Source organism: Bison bison, unplaced genomic scaffold (assembly GCF_000754665.1).
Source record: "Bison bison bison isolate TAMUID 2011002044 unplaced genomic scaffold, Bison_UMD1.0 scf7180017864470, whole genome shotgun sequence".
NCBI classification, from domain to species: Eukaryota; Metazoa; Chordata; class Mammalia; order Artiodactyla; family Bovidae; genus Bison; species Bison bison.
This window is the reverse complement of record NW_011495031.1, coordinates 4,048,172-4,054,745: the sequence shown is the minus strand read 5'-3', so window position 1 is coordinate 4,054,745 and position 6,574 is coordinate 4,048,172.

Below are 6,574 nucleotides of genomic sequence, written 5' to 3'. Positions count from 1 at the left end.
GTGCTGGGAAAGATTGAAGGCAGTTGGTGATGAACAGAGAAACCTAGTGTGCAGCATTCAATGGAGTCGCGAATAGTCGGACACGACTAAGCAACTGAACTGAACTGCTGTGGATAGGACTTCTGAAACTATGTTAAATAGAAATGGTAAGAGTGAAAATCTTTGTCTTCTTCCTGGTTTTAGAGGAAAATCTTTAGTTTTTACCATTGAGTATGATGGTAGTTGTGGATTTGTCATAAATGATATCTTGTTAAGATATGCTTCCTCAGACATGACTTAGGGACTGAATGGCTTATCCTGTTTCCTCTGTGCCATCTTTGATGAAAGCTTTAATCACAAATGGATGTTGAGTTTTGTCAAGTGCTTTTCAAGTGTTATTGGGAGGAACATGTGAAATTTATCTTTTGTTTTGTTAATACAGTATATCATACTGTTTTGTGGATATTGAACCACCCTTATATCCCTGGAAATAATTCCACTTGATTATGTTGTATAATCCTTTTTATATTGGTGAATTTGATTTGCTAATATTTTGTTGAGGATTTATTGTATCCATAAGCATCAGAAATATTGGCCTGTAATTTTCTTTTTATAGTACCTTTGTCTGGTTTATGTATCAGAAACAATGTGCCTTATAGAGTGAGTTTGGGGGTGTTCCCTCCTCTTCTATTTTTTGGAATAGTTTGAGAAGGATAGATATTAAGTATTCATTGTAGAATTCCTCTATGAAGGGTTTTAATCTTGGACTTTTGTTCGCTGGAAGTCTTCTGGTTACTGATTCAACTTCATTATTATGATTGATTTGTTTAGATTATCTATTTCTTCCAGATTCAGTCTTGGAAGATTATATGTTTAGGAATTTATCCATTTTTGTAGGTTGTTTATTTTTGGCTGCAATATTCCTTATTACTTTTTGTATCTCTGTGATAACAGTTGTAATATTTCACCTCTCCTTTCTCATTCTGTTTATATGAGTCCTCTCTCTTTTTTCATAATAGGCCTAGCTAAAGGTTTATCAATTTTGTTATCTTTCCAAAACTAGGTCTTACTTTCATTGATCCTTTCTAGACTTTGTATAAATTTTATTTATTTCTTTTCTAATAGCTATTATTTTCTTCCTTCTGCCAACTTTGGATTTTGTTTGTTCTTTTTCTAATTCTTTAGATGATAGATTAGGCTGTTTATTTTGAGTTTTTTCTTGTTTCTTGAGGTAGGTCTATATTGCTACAAACTTCCCTCTTAGAACTGATTTTGCTGTATCCCATTCCTTTTGGAAAGTTGTGCTTTTGTTTTATTTGACTTGAGGTATATTCTGATTTCTTATTTCATTTCTTTACTGAACCATTGGATTTTTAGTAACATGTTTAGTCTTCACATGCTTGTATTTTTCCCAGTTTTCCTCCTGTAATTGATTTCTAGTTTCGTACCTTTCTGATTGGAAAAAATGCTTGATATAATTTCTAACTTCCTAAATTTCTTGAGATTTGTTTTGGGGCCTAGAATGTGATCTATCCTGGAAAGCATTTCATTGCTGGTTTTAGATGGAATGTTCTATGTCTACTAATTAATATCTATTAATTCAACTTGTCTGATGTATATTTTAAAGTAATTTTCCTGATTGTTTTTATGTCTGGATATGTTCTTTTATATGTGAGATACCCTACTATTTTTGTATTGTCAGATTTTCCTTTTATCTATTATTAGTTGATTCATATCTTTAAGTACTCCTCTATTAGGTGCATACAAGTAAAAAAAATGTTATATCTTGTTCTTATTAGGATCCCTCTATCACTATAAAATGCCCTTCTTGGTCTTTTGCATTTTGTTTCTTTAAAGTCTACTTTGTCTGACATGAGTACTGCTATCCCAACTTTTTTTTTTAATTTATATTTTTATAGAATATCATTTTCTATCTCTTCACTTTCAGTCTGTGTCATTAGCTCTGAAATGAGTCTTCTGCAGATAGCTTTTTTTTTTTCCTTGACAGAGATATCAGTGGTTTATTGGACAGGGAGATCTTACAAGTCTAATACAGAGAGTCTTGGCGTGGCAACCCCATATTGTTGGGGATAGCAGATAGCAGGCAGGATATGGTCTTTTTGTTTGTTTGTTTTAATCTGATCAGTCACCTATGCCTTTGAGTGGAGTTTTTAGTCCATTGAACATTAATGCAATTATCACTGAGCATGTACTTTTCTTATTTGGTTTCAGTTGTCTTTGTAGTTATTCTCTGTCCTTTCTCTCTCTTTTTTTGCACCTCTTCCCCTATGGTTTGATGATTATCTTTAGTGCTATGCTCTTATTCCTCTCTCTGGTTTTTGTTAATCTATTGTGTGTTTTTCATTTACAGTTACCATGGATTTCTATTTGTTTTATTGATAGTCATTTAACTTTAAACACATTCTAAAACAGGTACAATTTTTACTCTCCTCATCCATGCTTTGTGTTTTTGATATTTTGTATCATCATGTCTATCCCTTACATGTTTATTGTAGCTATATAGATTTTACATTTATTGTCTTTTAATCTTCATACTTGCTTATTTAAATTGTTGATCCACAAACTTTATTATATATTTACCTTTACTAGTGGAATTTTACCTTTCCTATAAATTCTTATTGAAGCCTATTCTTTTCCCATTAAAATTGCCATTTAGCATTCCATTTAGGGTCAGTTTGGTATTGCTGAACTCTTAGTTTTTGCTTGTTTGAGATATTATATTTTTCACCTTTAATTTTGAATGATAATTTTACTGATTATAGCATCCTAGGTTTTAGGTTTTTCATTTCAGCACTTTAAATTATAATGTCATTCCCTCTGGCTTGCAAAATTTCTGCAGAAAAAAATCAACTGAAGCATTATAATAATTTACTTATAAGTGACTTTTTGTTTTTCTCTTGCTACCTTTACAATTTTCTCCATATTTTTAACATTTGTCATTTTAACTATGACCTGTCTTCATATGAGTCTCTTTGAGTTCCTCTTGTTTGGGACTCTTAGTGTTTCCTGTACCTACAAATCTGTTTCCTCCTTCAACCTCAGGAAGTTTTCAGCCATAACTTTATCACATACATTTTCTACCCCTTTCTCTCTTCTCCTCCGAGATCCATATAATGCAGAAGTTAGTACACTTTATGTTGTCCACAAGGTCCTCCAAGCTATCCTCATTTCTTAAAATTTGTTTTTATTCTGCTGTTATTTGGTGATTTCTATTATTCTTTCAGATAATTTATGCATTCTTCTATGTAACCGATTCTGCTTAGTTCCTTCTAGTGTAATTTTTAGTTCAGTTATTGCATTTTTCTGAAGTAATTGATCAGAAGAAGGAGTGGCTAGGGCCAGATCCAGGTTTGAACCAAGGCTTCTCTTGTGCTCAATGGCAGTCTTCCTCCTATAAAAGGCAGAGTTGGTGCCCAAGGTGCTGGAGCAGAAGCCCTGAAGTTTGTATCTGAGCTGGTTTCACTCTAATTGTGTGAAGTCTACTGGCAATGGCAGCTTTCATCCTAACGGAGAGCAACACCAGTGCCAGAAAGGCTGGAACCAGTGCCAGGTTTGGGCCAGGATACATGCTGGAGCAATCACAGAAAACTGGTCAGAGTCCTAGGCAATTTTCAATTTACAGCTTCTGCACTGTTACTGGGAGTAAGCAAGCATCTGCATGCATGCTTCTTGAGAAAAGTCTGTTTCTCATCAGATCAGATCAGATCAGTCGCTCAGTCATGTCCGACTCTTTGCGACCCCATGAATCGCAGCACGCCAGGCCTCCCTGTCCATCACCAACTCCCAAAGTTCACTCAGACTCACGTCCATCGAGTCAGTGATGCCATTCAGCCATCTCATCCTCTGTCGTCCCCTTGTCCTCCTGCCCCCAATCCCTCCCAGCATCAGAGTCTTTTCCAATGAGTCAACTCTTCCCATGAGGTGGCCAAAATACTGGAGTTTCAGCTTTAGCATCATTCCTTCCAAAGAAATCCCAGGGCTGATCTCCTTCAGAATGGACTGGTTGAATCTCCTTGCAGTCCAAGGGACTCTCAGGAGTCTTCTCCAACACCACAGTTCAAAAGCATCAATTCTTTGGTGCTCAGCCTTCTTCACAGTCCAACTCTCACATCCATACATGACCACAGGAAAAACCATAGCCTTAACTAGGTAGCTCTCTGGTAAGTTTCACTGGTTTTCAAACCAGCTAAGGGAACTCATCTTACCAAGATCTGAATCCAGGACTGAGATGTCTTATATGTGATTCAATTCCTGGGCAAGATCCCTGAGCCTGGGATATCCCCATTCTCTTCTGTGTCTCCTGCTAAGGGCTTGGGTCTTCTCCCTTCCTACCTGATTCCATGTGGATCTTTCTTTAAAGGTTTGGTTGTAGGAGAGGTTTTCTTGCTGGTCTCCAGGTTGTTTTCAGCAGGAGTTGATCCATATGTAGATGTAGTTTGATAAGATCATAGTGGGAGGTCAGCATAGCATCCCCCCTCCTGTCATCTTGATCTCCTTCATAAACTTATTAATACACTGATGAGAAACAGGTTGAGTGGAATCCCCCACGTATATGTTTGAGTTTTAAATCTTTCTTGACAGAGCAACACTTCCCTTGTTCATTGTTCATCCAAAATCAATAATTTGGGAATTGCAAATAATCAAGAAATCTTATCACCTCATTTGCTTATTACTCTTCCTATTTTCCATTACCATCTCAGTTTTGTAATTTCAAACAAAATAATTATGTACTATTGGCATCATGTTAGTTTCATTGGGGAGACAATTTCAACTCAACAAAGACTTTCTCTACTTTCTTGAATTTCAAGTGATATCTAGCTACATACACACATACTCCTGAAATGGGACAAAATTCTGTAGGACTCTATTTATCATATAAAACTGAGAGTTTTTTGAAATTACCTCAACAAAAAGCATATCAATTAGGACATGACTGAATGACTAATACTTTCACACGTCTTTCATATCAATTAGTCCTACATGACATAATGTGCCGACAAAAACTTATATGTTATAAATATTATGAATAGGATTGCATTATTTTTTAAATCCTTCTTCAGGCATTATATCATTTTGGAAATAAAAAAGTAATTAATTTGATCATAAATTCAATTACCTAAAAATATGAATAATCAGTTGTTTTGTAAAATGCAGAGTGTGCTGTCAACACTCAGTAAATACCCATATCTTCAAAAAGCCTTCAGGTTTTTTTTTTCCGTCAGCAGCCTCCAAGTCATTAATTTCATAGTCCAATAATTTTATATTTATTAAAATGCTTGAAACATATTATTTTGCTCCTCTTTTTACCTGTACTTCACACACAATCAAGTATCAGGGTATTTCAGCAGCTAATGTAGTTGCATTCTGAAAACAATCACATTCTACCTGTTAGTTGAACAGTGTCTGACTCTATTCTGGAAGAGAAGGATACTGTTTATAATCGTTTTAAAAAAATGCGTTTTTTTGGGTATGTACTTTATTACTTGGCTTCGAACAGTATGTTCTTCAGAAATTTTTACTAAATATATTTAATCACAGCTGTAAGCTGCTAAAACACTATTAATAACTTTGCAGAAAAACTATTAAACTAAGACAATAATAATTTGATAATAGAGTTTTAAGCTGAGACAATAATAATTTGATAATAGAGTTAAAAAGTAAGTATGAGGCTGAAGAAGACCTCCAAAAGTATGTAATTATGTAACTAGAGGAAGTTATGTCTATGTTTAAGTTGTTTTTAATAATCTGAAAATTATACTGGAACAGTATAATATTGATGTGAAACTGCTTAACATATAATGTATGTAGTATCCCCTTTCTGAGGGATCAGATCAGATCAGATCAGATCAGTCGCTCAGTTGTGTCCGACTCATTGTGACCCCATGAATCGCAGCACGCCAGGCCTCCCTGTCCATCACCAACTCCCGGAGTTCACTCAGACTCACGTCCATCAAGTCAGTGATGCCATCCAGCCATCTCATCCTCTGTCGTCCCCTTGTCCTCCTGCCCCCAATCCCTCCCAGCATCAGAGTCTTTTCCAATGAGTCAACTCTTCGCATGAGGTGGCCAAAGTACTGGATTTTCAGCTTTAGCATCATTCCTTCCAAAGAAATCCCAGGGCTGATCTCCTTCAGAATGGACTGGTTGAATCTCCTTGCAGTCCAAGGGACTCTCAAGAGTCTTCTCCAAAACCACAGTTCAAAAGCATCAATTCTTGGGCGCTCAGCCTTCTTCACAGTCCAACTCTCACATCCATACATGACCACAGGAGAAACCATAGCCTTGTCTAGATGAACTTTTGTTGGCAAAGTAATGTCTCTGCTTTTGAATATGCTATCTAGGTTGGTCATAACTTTCCTTCCAAGGAGTAGGCATCTTTTAATTTCATGGCTGCAATCACAATCTGCAGTGATTTTGGAGCCCAGAAAAATAAAGTCTGACACTGTTTCCCATGAAGTGATAGGATCGGATGCCATGATCTTCGTTTTCTGAATGTTGAGCTTTAAGCCAACTTTTTCACTCTCCACTTTCACTTTCATCAAGAGGCTTTTGAGTTCCTCTTCATTTTCTGCCA